The following is a 14142-nucleotide window of genomic DNA, read 5'->3' on the forward strand; positions in this document are numbered from 1 at the left end:
CCACGGAGAATGACTCGGCGGGTATTGCCCCACTGTGATCCTCTGGTCACCCAGGCTTATTAACCAAAGTAGCACTTTTCTGATTCAGAAAAATAACTAGATCGGGGAATAAGTGAGGGGACTCCACCTCATTAAAGGCAGCCGAGTCTCGACCGTGCATCTAGAGCGCCAGACAGCGCGCAGGGTTGCCGTGGCAACGCGCGCTGTCAGCCGGCAATTCGACGGCACACGGCGCGCTGAGCGCTCAAGCCCTTACGAGAAAGGCGAGCAAACAACGGGCCGACGTGGACATATTTCCATAAGAAAATATGACCACCCACAAACACAGTCTCAGCACGCTAAGCAGACATGAGAGAAAGTGATCGTGGCCGTCAGAGAGGATAGGAAACGACCGCCTCCAGAAACGCACAGACAGAATGACATCTTGAAAAAGACGCAGTGTCTGTCTGTGAAGCTCTTTTAGAAGGGGAAACTTCAGCTCTTTTGTGTCGAGACACACAGGGAGCGTCACGACGTGTTTAGAAAAACACAGGAGGAACCAGACCAAATCGCAGACCAACCAGTGGAACAGCGGAACGCTGGGAAAACAGTAGATGTTTCCACCCGGCTCACTCCAACTCGCGACCTCGCTGCAGGCGTCGTCACACCAACACAAGCGCCGAAACTTCTTCAGAGGCTTGAAGTTCAAACAGCCGCAGGACACCAGGTAGGCTCCGAAGCGAAAGACAGAGTGCGACTGCATCTGCCCCCCTTTTTATATCCACCTGTTAGGGGAGGTGCGCATTATGCAAATATCGCACGCCAATTCCATTGGCTTGTTTTAGTTCTCTCGAAGCTGATAGGGGCTCTCTAGCGATATCCCAATTCGTCGGTCACTACTGACGTACGTCGAACGTGACCGACTGAAAGGGAACGTGTGCACTACATAAAGAGAGCACAACTTATACAAGATTACGAAAATGGTGGTTGACAAGCCTTTGATTTCTATTGTATAAATGCAATGTTGAAGATCAAATGGCTTAAACATTTTATAACAAATGAAACTAGTTTCTGGTTTTATATTCCCAGAGGTATATTTAGAAAAATGGGTGGAATTAATTTCCTATTAAGATGTGATTTCACTGTTTCCAAACTACCAATCAAACTATCGACCTTTCACCAGCAGATTTTCTTATATTGGAAGTTACTATATAACCACAATTTTACTCCACATAGAATCCCCATATGGAACAATAGATTTATTTTATCTCGGTACAAGTCTCTGTGCATTCTTGATTGGCTTGAAAAAGGTATTTGGTCAGTTCTTCATTTAATGGATGAAAATGGAAGATTGTTATCTTTTAAAGATTTTTGTTTCAAATATAATTTGCTGTGTGAACGTAAACAATTTGAGCACGTCTTAAATGCCATTCCAAAAAGTTTTGTAAATTTGGTACATAACACTTTTGTCAACATGCCTGATAGACTTTGTGAACTCTCATCTCTTTTTTTCAGTGGTAATGACCTCAGGGCTATGCTTCCCTACAAACTTATTCGCTCTTGTTTCAATTCCATGTTATATCCGACACTTCTGTACCATAACAGTGTTTTGCAAGTTTATGATAAACCATCTGTAAAAAAATTGCGAACACAGTATATTAGTTTTCCAGTGGCTCCTAAAGCTAAAGAAACTCATTTTAAAATATTCAGTGGTATATATCAATCAAGCGAATATTTAAGACAACGGTTTAATTTTGAAGAAAATGCCTGTACTTTCTGTCGTGTAGATATAGAGACAACTGATCATCTTTTTTTTTTTTTCTTGTGTGTTTTCTAATATGTTTTGGGAAAATATGTCTTATTGGTTGGAAACAAAGATTCATTCACTGTCCACTTTTGCTAGGAAACATATTATGTTTGGAATGCTATTGGATGATATATAAAAAAAGAATTTTTTATTAATGTAATGTTGATTCTGAGAAAATTTTCATTCATAAATGCAAATGTATGAAGACGAAACCTTATTTTTCTGTATTTAAAAGAGACTTTATTTGTAATTACCTTCCTTCATTGGAATGTACAAAAATGAAAAAGACCCAGAAACTTGCTGGAATAATAAGAGACCTTGATCTCTTAGAAGAGGAATGAAGAGACCCCATCTTATTTTATCTTATTTTATTATTTCTTTTTTAAAATAATTTTCTTTTATTAATATTTATTTAACTGATATGTGCCTTGCTTGATGCTCATTTAATTATTCCTGTCAATGCCATTGTCGGTGTATATTTTGTTTGTTGTGTTCTGATGTTCAATAATAAAAAAAAACAACCTTTGAATTGGAACAGTACTTGGACAGCGACTGATGACATTTCACAAGTCCACAAGAACACAAATACAAACAAGTACACATTGAGAAACGGCTTCTGTGTTGACTCAGTGCAGAGTAGGTGGTATTAAGCATGAATCAGTGTGTTTTCGATGGTTTTTGTACTCTTTTTATCATCATCATGGTAAATTATTGTGTTTGTGGAGGTTGCACAAACTCCAGCCAGTCAGGACATCGAGTCCAGAGGTTTAATAACAAGAAAAAGGACGCTGCTATCTTCCGTGCCGGTGTGTTTTGAGCAGGTGAAGAGAAGGGATTTCACTTCTGCATCTGCTTCGATAACGTTCCTTATAGACCGGAGGATTATTATCATATGATGGAGTTCAACATTGTAATACTTCTGTAAATTATTATATTAAACGAATAAACTTACACACGCGATGCTTCTTCACTGTTTTTACTTGAATCAGTTTCAACACTGATACAAATTATGTTCACAAATACATACAGTCTCACACTCACACAAAACAGTTTTGAATTATGTGCTGTAATGTACTCCAATTTCATTCATGCCATGTATGTAAACTTGACTGTAAACGTATATAGCCTATACATTAAGGTGACCAAATTTCTGAAATGGAAACCGGGGACATTTCCTACAGTATGTGAGTGGTCATAATACCACCAAACTCTCATTTGTTATTATCTATTAATTAAAAAACGGGGGCAGTACATTTCTGATTTTTTTTTTTTATTGTTGTGGGTTTCACATTTTACATTAATAAATATTATGATTTAATTTTATTATTAGGATTTGGGGAAATATGGGGATGAGGAAAATAAGTCAGAATTCAGAATTTATAACTCACAATTGCGACTTTATACACTCTAAAAAGAAATGTGTAAAAAAAATAACATTATGTGTAACACTCTACACATTTTGTGTCAATATTGCATAAAAATGTGTTGGAAGAGTTCAGTTGTTTTACACATACACTCTAAACATAAATGGTGCTATATATAGCACCAAAAATAGTTCTTTGGCTCGTAATCATAGGGGAACATTTTTAAGTGCTATGTAGCACCTATCTTTAAAGGTGCTGTATAGCACCTTTGTCATATGGTGCTATGTAGAACCACAAGAGGTGCCAAATAGCACCAGCAGTGGTTCTCATTAAAAGAACTATACAGAGGCTTAACGGGTTCTTTGAATGGCAGTGGTGCTATCCCTGCTAGAAATGTTACATTCCCAGAACATTCTCAGAACATCCCCACTGGTATTAAGGACGTTGTCTAGTAATATTCCCAGTATGTTCAGAGACGGTCACGATGTGGAGTTCTTTTAAGGTTTGGGGGACGTTATTTGGTGGACATTCTCTGAACGTTTAGGGAACCATGCGTTATTTGGAACTGTTCTCAGAATGTCCCTGCTGCCCTTGTCAAAAAATTGAATTTAAAGTTAGAGCTAAACTGACTAACAAAAGTGGCTGTTCAAACAAAAACTGTTTTTTCTTAAAAGTCTTTTAACTGAGAACAGCACATGCACGAGCTAATGTAACTACTGTATCACTGCATCAGCAACTACACAGTTACTGTCTTTACATAAAGCAACATGCAGCAGAACATCAGTGTTTCTGGATCATCACTGACTGAAGCACGGGCGCTACTCTCCAGCACAATGGTGACACACAAAACTCAGATCTCAGCACCTTATTACAAACCACTCTGACTTTGTTTCTTTCATACAAATCTTCTTAATGAGGTGTTGATGTTTTATCAAAATTTAAAATGTCACCATTATGGAGGTAAGCACTTGCTTTAGTTAGGCTCCTGACCCTTGACATTTTGACTTTATTTTTCCTTAGTTGTTGTAACTGTGTGTTTGTAATGCACATTTGTAACAAAAAAATGTGAGAGAAAAAAATCAATGTTTTAAAAAAACAGAGTTAAGGAAGCCAGAGAAAACCTGATGTTAAAATAGCAAGAGCCTAAAGAGCCCATCTAAAGCAGACGCTCACCTCTATAACGGTGACTTCAAACTTGATTATTTTCTATAAAACACACAAGTAGAAGGCGAAGTTATCGTGACCTTTTGCAACTTTGCCTAAAAGTTCTCTAAAAGTGATGAAAATTCTGAAATTTTTGAGAACTTTTAGGGAACGTTGCATAAGGTCCTGAGAACGTTGCCTTCTACGTGGGATATAGCACCTTAACCCTTTCGAGCGTGAGTTTAAAATATTCTAACTGTCCCCCCAGAGTGAGTTTTTTTAAGGTGACCGTTATTTTAGAACGTTTGCCTTTAATGTTTCCATAGCGACGTGTCATGCGTGTCACGAGCGCTGAGCGCAGCCACAATAACACTGTATGACAGGTGGATCGCTATTATTTTGTTTTTCCTTGTTTATTTAAAATATTCGCAAAATTGCTTACCATGTCATCAACTATCTGATATTCCGATCCTCAAATATGTGTAAGTGAGTGTGTTTTGTTGTTTAAAAGCCTTTATAAATTATCTTTATCTTGATCTATAACGGGAGATGGGCGCCGCCATCTTAGTTTGCGCTGCAGTTCACAGAGTCCTGTCAGTCGGATTTACAGCAGGTGAATTCATCATTTTCTCCCGAAATATATGCAAGTAAGTGGCTGGTGAACTGAAAGAATAATAGAGTAAACTTTGTAGTTACTTGGGCCCATTATGTGTGTCTGATATGAATAAATTTCGGCAAATTGTATTTTAATGGATTGTTATTGCTCCTTCCACTGATGTCTGACATCAGTGTATATTTTATAAACTCTAAATATATTGTTTTAATGGTGCTTATGTGTATTTAAATGTCTGAAACCTTAAAAGAAACGTTATGTGGCTGAAAACACTGCATAGTTGTGATATGTGACAAGAGCTCTCCCGTCTCGCAGCCAAAGCGCGAAAGCTCAGTTTGAATCTGGCAGTTATGTGACGTCACTGAAAGTTCAAAATCCCATATGTGGGACCGTACGCCCAGGGGCACTGAAATAAAAATCCCATATGTGGGACCGTACCGCTCAAAGGGTTAACCACAGCAAAGAACCACTGAAGAACCGTACAGGAGCTTGACAGGTTCTTTATACGGTAGCGGTGCTATATAGCACTTTAACCACAGCAAAGAACCGCTGAAGAACCGTACAGGAGCTTGACAGGTTCTTTATACGGTAGCGGTGCTATATAGCACTTTAACCACAGCAAAGAACCGCTGAAGAACCGTACAGGAGCTTGACAGGTTCTTTATACGGCAGCGGTGCTATATAGCACTTTAACCACAGCAAAGAACCGCTGAAGAACCATACAGGAGCTTGACAGGTTCTTTATATGGTAGCGGTGCTATATAGCACCTTAACCACGGCAAAGAACCGCTGAAGAACCATACAGGAGCTTGACAGGTTCTTTATACGGTAGCGGTGCTATATAGCACCTTAACCACGGCAAAGAACCGATGAAGAACCATACAGGAGCTTGACAGGTTCTTTATACGGTAGCGGTGCTATATAACAACCTTAACCACGGCAAAGAACCGCTGAAGAACCATACAGGAGCTTGACAGGTTCTTTATACGGTAGCGGTGCTATATAGCACCTTAACCACGGCAAAGAACCGCTGAAGAACCATACAGGAGCTTGACAGGTTCTTTATACGGCAGCGGTGCTATATAGCACCTTAACCACGGCAAAGAACCGCTGAAGAACCATACAGGAGCTTGACAGGTTCTTTATACGGCAGCGGTGCTATATAGCACCTTAACCACAGCAAAGAACCGCTGAAGAACCGTACAGGAGCTTGACAGGTTCTTTATACGGCAGCGGTGCTATATAGCACCTTAACCACAGCAAAGAACCGCTGAAGAACCATACAGGAGCTTGACAGGTTCTTTATACGGCAGCGGTGCTATATAGCACTTTAACCACAGCAAAGAACCGCTGAAGAACCATACAGGAGCTTGACAGGTTCTTTATACGGTAGCGGTGCTATATAGCACCTTAACCACAGCAAAGAACCGCTTAAGAACCATACAGGAGCTTGACAGGTTCTTTATACGGCAGCGGTGCTATATAGCACCTTAACCACGGCAAAGAACCGCTGAAGAACCATACAGGAGCTTGACAGGTTCTTTATACGGCAGCGGTGCTATATAGCACCTTAACCACAGCAAAGAACCGCTTAAGAACCATACAGGAGCTTGACAGGTTCTTTATACGGCAGCGGTGCTATATAGCACCTTAACCACGGCAAAGAACCGCTGAAGAACCATACAGGAGCTTGACAGGTTCTTTATACGGCAGCGGTGCTATATAGCACCTTAACCACGGCAAAGAACCGCTGAAGAACCATACAGGAGCTTGACAGGTTCTTTATACGGCAGCGGTGCTATATAGCACCTTAACCACAGCAAAGAACCGCTGAAGAACCATACAGGAGCTTGACAGGTTCTTTATACGGCAGCGGTGCTATATAGCACCTTAACCACAGCAAAGAACCGCTGAAGAACCAATTTGTTTAGTGTATTATGTGTAGTTTTAAAATTAACACAACCTGTGTATTTGTTCACAGCATCAACACAATCTGTGCAGCCAAAAACACCTGTAATGTGTTAATTTTACACATTTACACATCTTTGTGTTAATTTCAAAGGTGAAGATCAGACCTCCAAAACCAAGAACATTCAAGACCAGAGGTATGGTCAAAACCAGGGGCCTCATTTATCAACAGTGCGTAGAAACGTTTCTTTATTTTGTCCAACGAATTAAATTTAGAATGTGCCTAAGTACAAGAAAATCTGCATTTATCAAACGTGCGCACGCAGTTCTTACGCACATGAGTAAGCAATCATTGTTTCTAATCATTTTGATTAGAAAATGAACTCCAAATGTCACAAAATGGCCAGTTATTAAACCTAACCACAAAAGCAATGATAAAACAGTGTAAAAACAGCTGGAAAACAGCGAAAAATTGACCTCATTAATTAGTCAAGGCCCAGTGCATGATGGGAACACCAGTATCAGAAAAGTTGAGTAGTTTTACTTAATTCTGTAGTATTTACTTCACTTTTTTTTTTTTTTTTTTTACAGTGTACGGTTTGACACCAATTACGCATTGTGTAAAACTAGACAAATGATAAATTGAGTGTTTTATAATTAAAGGAAACACAGGACATGTGGATTGCTTAATGCATACTGTGACACTCTTAAATGATTTTTGTGTGTAGTGTGTAGCATGCTCAGAGGTGTGCTTATATTTACACACATTTCTACGTATAAGTACAAGTTGGTGAATCCCACACTTTGCGTGAAACTGTTCTTACGCATTCACTACGCACAAATCTGTCCGTACGCACCATTGATAAATGAGGGCCCTGATGATCAGAGAAATGAAGTCCCCTCGAACTGTGCAGCAGCTTCAAAGCTTTCTGGGGCTAGTGACCTATTGTAGATCCTGGATACCTGACTGTGCGGTGCATGACAGGCACCTGAGGAACCTGACTGATCATAAAGCTCCACCAAATACGCTTTTGAACTGGACAGAGGAGGCATGGAAACAGGCCATCACCACGGCCCCAGCATTGGGCCTCCCCGACTACAGCAAAAATTTCCATTTGCATGCCCGCGAGGCGGAGGGGGTAGCTATTGGTGTCCTGTTGCAACAGCATGGGTCCACTTATAGACCATTAGCATACCTGTCTAAGAAATTAGATAATATCCCAGCCAACATAGCATGGTGGGGCCCAGATGGGTGTCACCTGGGTAGCCTAACTGGGGCCCAGACATTTTTGTCCTCGGTTTCCATGAAGGCCCCACATGGGTTAGCCCAGATGAAATGAACACTGCTCAGTGTGCACACTACAGGCTGTTAAATGAAACACAGAAACATGCTGGAGTTAATGAGATAATTAAGTGATAATGAGCAGAATCACTGAAAGACAGAGAAACAACAACTACGACTTCAACCGCAGCCTTCGATGAAATCAACTGAAGATAAAAGACATTAAATCTCTGATGATATGATTAAACATCTCCACAAACAGCATTACCAGCTTCACTTATTACTAACCAGACTGACTTTATTTCTGACATTCATCTACAAAAGTTGTTATTGAGAATTACCAGAGGTTTAGATGTTGATGATTTGTTGAAAATAAGTTTGTTTTGATGTTACTGTGATCGATGTCAGCGCTTACTTCAGTTAGGCAGTTTGACTCTTGACCGTTTTAGTAGTAATGTTTTTTTTTTTGGCTGCTCTTGCAGTTTGCTATGGCAAGAAAAGCAAGAGGCAACGTGTTTAGCTGATGTCAGCTGTTCAATGATATGAATAGTTGTCATCATGTTACGGCTTTGTTCACTGATCTAATGACTGAGCTTTATATGAAAAAATATTAATTTTGTGCTGGATCTTTTCCAGAACAACTAAAAAAAGAAAGTTAAAAAAACAGACCAGAAAAATAAATCTGAAAAATACAATGTACATTAAATCCTTTAAAACACCTGCAAGATTTATTCACACACAGATATCAAGAATCAGCGTATGATTCTCAACAATGGTGACATGCTTTCATGCTGCAATGCATTCTGGGTGCCTCATACAAAACTCATCCATGACTCCCAGAATGCATTGCACTCCATGGAAACCATGGACAAAAATGTCTGGGCCCCAGTTAGCCTGCCCAGGTGACACCCATCTGGGCCCCACCATGCTATGTTGGCTGGGATAGCTTCAGGTATGCCAGCATGTCTTTGTGCTGTAGCTGCGGCTGCTCTGGTTGTACAGATGGCAGAAAGAATGGTGTTATGGTGGGGGGGTGTATATGTTGATGGGCATGTTTGAAACCTTCTGATGGGGTTTATCTTTGTGGCTATGCAGTGGTGTCAGACACTGGAGAAGTAATAGAGGCTTTTGCCTTGGACTACAATTCTGCTCAAGCTGCTGAATTGGTTGCATTAATACGAGCATGTGAGCTGATGGCAGGAAAACGTGTAACAATTTACACTGATTCAAAGTATGCATGGGGGGTGGTACATCACTTTGCCAAAACATGGGAAGCTAGAGAATTCAAAACAGCAGATGGAAAACCCATAGCTCGTTCGAATTTAATAGGACAATTAACTAAGGCAGTTCAGTTACCCGCCGAAGTGGCCATAGTAAAGGTAAAAGGTCACGCAACAGGGGATAGCGAACAAGCCATAGGGAACAGAAAAGTAGATGAAATAGCCAAAGAAGCAGCGAAGGCCCAAATCAGACCAATGTTCGATATGGGTAACCAGAGTCAGGTAACTATGACCGTGCATATAACTAATATACCTGATATTGACATTAAGATCCTGCAGAGTCAACCGACACAGGCTGACTTAGAGCATTGGGAAAACATGGCTGTGCCCCAGATAAAGAAGGGATCTTGAGAGATGAAAAAGGAAGAATAGCACTTCCAAAGTTAGGATTAATAATCCTCATCAGACATTACCATGGTTTGTCACACACAAGTTGTGCAAAAGTAGTACAAGTAATCAATCAGTTGTATTGTATTGCAGATGTACACAAAACTGCGAAGCTCATTCTAGACTCATGTCTTACGTGTGCACAAGTAAATCCGCACAGACCAATTAATCATGATGCACTACCACATCAGCAAGCACCGTTTCAGAATGTGCAGATTGACTTAACGCGTATGCCAACAATAGGTAGTTTGTAAAATATCTTTTGGTAATTGTGGATTGATTTTCGAAGTGGCCAGAAGCATTCCCATGTGCGAAAGAAAATGCTAAAACTGTGGTAAAGGTTCTGACCAAAGAAATAATTCCTCGATTTGGCATACCTACCACTATTGACAGTGATAATGGGACGCCATTTGCGCCAAACGTAATGCAACTTTTAGCCAAAGCGCTAGCGATTAATAGGAATTTCCACATACCGTAACATCCAGAGTCTTCGTCTAACGTCTAACTTTGTCTCACAAAAGCCGTCATCGATACGGGAAAGAAATGGGTCAATAGATGGTTTTGACAGAGATAAGAATGACTCCATTTTCCACAACTAAACTCTCACCATTTTAAATATTAATTGGCAGGCCTTTCCCGACTCCATGGGTTAAAGGTCGTGCAGGCATTACTTCCCTAGGTGACCTGGAGGTGATGACTACGTAACTTCCCTCATTGAGAAACTTAATTCCATATGTGCTGATGTCTCTTTGTGGCTTCCTCTTCCCTCAGAAAACCCCACTCACCCTTTCGTTCCAGGACAAAGTGTGCTGATCAAAAGCTTAAAACCAACGAAGGTGGGAGAACCGAGGTATCTTGGACCAGCCACTGTGATCGCAGTAACCAGGACAGGAGTCCTGACAGATTACCAACCGCAGTGGATACACGCTTCAAGAATAAAGCACGGTCCTACAGGAGAACAGGCAAGCTCCAATTCAAAAATAGAATCTCGAACGGGGATTCACCTTACTCCCCATAAGGGAGGAGGAAAAACACTGATTAAGCTGAGCAAGGAACTACCTCAAATAGTGAGGTGGGGGTAATCCAAAGCGAGAAGATATATGACCCATTGAGTCAAACAGTGCTAACTCCTTACACAACCCTGTATGCACTAAGGGCCAAATTCATATGATGGAGGTACCACCGCTAGAGAGTTTCACACAGTGTTCATTCATAGTAGCTGTTGAAGCATTCAGCGAGAATATTGGTTAAAAGTTCCCTAGAGTCAGAACCAAGATTGGAGAACATAATCCTTCAGAGATCATATCCAGATAGAGTTGTGTTCTACCTGTTCAAAATACAGAACAGGATTTTCACAATATATCAAAGCGAAGTTTATTAATGTCCTTAGAGGACCTATTGCGTCAGTGGGGGAACAGTGATTGTGTATAGGACAAAGTTCAAAAATAATTTACATATATGTAATCATTTCTTATTTTCATATAAATGAATAGATATAAATGCACATGGATGTTCAATGGGTAAGACTTTCTGTCTTAAAGTGGCCATTGTAAGATTATAAGAACATCCTGTGCCCGTTTTTGTGTTTCTGTATCTCTGTCTAGCCATTACATCATGCTTAGAAAACATGTTACTTTTCTTAGAGTTGTGCACAACCCCTACTGATTGTATTAATGCTGAATTGCCATTTTCACTTCCTATATTTTCAATATATAATTGGCTCTCTGGCCAAATAAACTTTGTATCTTGGTTGAACTGCACTCTCTGTGTCTGAGTCTTCCATTTGATACCCTGGTACCAGCTTTTCTGTGCTGGATCGCTCAACCCGAATAGATCTTTTTGTATTATGATTGTATTTTGAATAGATCTTTTTGTATTATGATTCTTTGTATTATTAAGTTGAATTATTCTATTCTAACAGCGAGGTAAAAAGTCAGAATTCTGAGATAAAAAGTCGCAATTAATCTTTTTTTTTTTCCATAACTCGAGTGCCCATCTCTGAGTTCGACTCAGGAGAACGAACTCCCGTGGACGGGAGAACACAAGTCCGTTGATTCTGCAAATGGCACAGCAGCGTACTTGATAACGTCACTCAGATCGCTCTGGCTTCTCCGGTTATCTCTGTATGTATATTTTAGCCAACAATAAAACGAAATGTGTTATAAAACACCACTCTGCCTCTTTTCGTTTTATTTAAAAAACAAACAAAAACATTAATAGCCTCAGGCAACAAGTGATTGATGTCTGCATACAAAATGAAACATTAAACAACCCTGCCTCGTATAAATTTCAAAACTATTAAACATTCTATTTGTGCATAATCTGATTATCTTCACTATAATTAAATGAAATGGGCTATAACATAAAACACAATCCTGTCTCTTTTTGTTAAATGTCAGTTTTAATGATCAATAGCCATTATAAAAAGGTATAAGAATATACAATAAGAAATAAAGCAAACAGTCAAGCGTACAAAATCAGCGCTTTAGTAGGATACAAAAGTTATATATAGCCATATATAAAGTTATGAAACGCCACATAGCAAACCTCAGAAGGATGCTCTCGGCTGGGTACATGAGTGCTGAGCGTCCGGTGATCGCCTGGATCTCGCAATCCGACAACGTCAGATCAAATTGTCAGAAAGGCGCCATCTTTATCAATAAACCACAAGTTTGAGCTTTAAACCAGCATATTCTCACCTGAAAAACTATATAAAACAGTAATATATTTAAATTACGTGGGTTTTCTCCTTTACTATTGAAGCTTGCTGGTTGGTGAGTGAGAGATGCATTCTGGGATACCTGGCTGCCTTAAGTCTGCACAAGTCACCTCTCGATGCATCCTCGATAAAAGGGGCAGATCAAGAACACATCCGGGGATTTGAACTGTACTTGGCTAGATGTGAACTCTAAATTGGAACAGTACACTGAAAAAAAAAATGATTTTTTTTGATGCTGTTCACTTTATTTAAACATCTTATTTTGATTCAACACAATTGTATTAGGTTTCTGGTTCAAATTCAATTGCTTCATGTTAAATTAAATTGAAACAATTACTTTTTGACTTAACTTGATGTTTTTATATTAAAATAACATGTTTCAGTAAAGTAAACCCAACCAGGACTTAATCAAACAGGATTTTCACTTCCCATCATGCTTTGCAAAGGGGCTGAACTAGGAGTGTAAATGTTGAAATAAAGTGTTATTTTAAGCAGTTTTTAGGAAGATGAGAAAATGGAAAGAATTTTTAATATTTACTGTTCTATTATGTTGGTATTTAAACATAAATTCTGTTAATTAATAGTTTTAGGGTTACCATTGTGGTGAAGTGTTGCACTTGTGCTTGGCTTGAGGACCTGCTTATACACTTTCAAATTACTTTATTAAGAAAGTAATCATTGTGGTAGTGTTCTAGGTCATGTTTCCCAAAGGCATTGTAAGCCTATGTTGATTGTAAAATCATTGCCACCATTGGACTTTTGATCAGTTTAGGCTTTACAATGTTTTTTTGTTGAAGCAATATGGGATGAATCCAGTATCACATCTAGATTTCTAACACAGAACATCACAAAAGTTATGTATATCACAAAATTAAACAAGAATAATTAATTGTAAAAATATATGTATATGAAAACAATTTTTATTTATTTATTTATTGCTTTTTATTTATTTTATTTCAAATTAATACAATTGATTCTAGTTAATTTAACATGGTTGATTCTATTGGATTTTACTTGTCTCAATCATGTGGAACTAGCCTGTCGTGGTCATACTCAATTCTAGTTCGAATATGAGTCTGATACTGCTCCATTGGGCTTTGATTATGGGGGCGTATTTCAACCGATCCAGAAAAAGACCTCAATTGGATAGACCTACAACCAATCAGAGCTACAGAGTAAGTGACGTATGTTGAGCGACGCATTGTTGTCAACAGAACTCTTCTTAGCGACCATCGGGGCCAGCTGATAAATCAAACTTTTGCCGAATCCCGTAGGAAGGACGGCAAAGACATCTTTCCCATCGACAAATGCCTTGATCGCGGTCCTCTGTTCCTCTTTTAAAATTAATGCGCTGTCGATATCTTCTATAACGGACGGGATGGCAGAATCTACACATCTCAGTTCTTCAACAACAACCATCATTGTTGTAAACTAATTGACCTTTCGCAAAGACTCGCCCCCCTTAGTTACTGTTGCTTTGTCCGACAAGCCGTGGCGCTGTCACGCCACACAGAGTGGAAAATACATGGCGGAGCAAAGAGGAAACTGACAACACGTTGACAGACAAGACAGGACAGGTTACTTATGATATTAAACAGAGCCCCAGCTTTCAAACCGTGTAGTTAATAAAAAAATTCAAACAATAAAAAACGTTTTGTGG

General features: G+C 39.4%; 1 protein-coding gene across 1 annotated transcript in view; it reads right to left on the bottom strand.

The window, feature by feature from the left end:
- Positions 1-10795, bottom strand: part of LOC137009515 (acidic mammalian chitinase-like) — a 31321-nt gene extending 20526 nt beyond the window's left edge. Inside the window, exon 1 of the mRNA XM_067371801.1 lies at positions 10549-10795. The gene's annotated coding sequence lies outside the window, so the exon portion shown is untranslated. The remainder of the gene's footprint in view (positions 1-10548) is intronic.
- Between the last annotated feature and the right edge of the window lie 3347 nt (positions 10796-14142).

Source organism: Chanodichthys erythropterus, chromosome 20 (genome assembly GCF_024489055.1).
Source record: "Chanodichthys erythropterus isolate Z2021 chromosome 20, ASM2448905v1, whole genome shotgun sequence".
NCBI lineage: Eukaryota > Metazoa > Chordata > Actinopteri > Cypriniformes > Xenocyprididae > Chanodichthys > Chanodichthys erythropterus.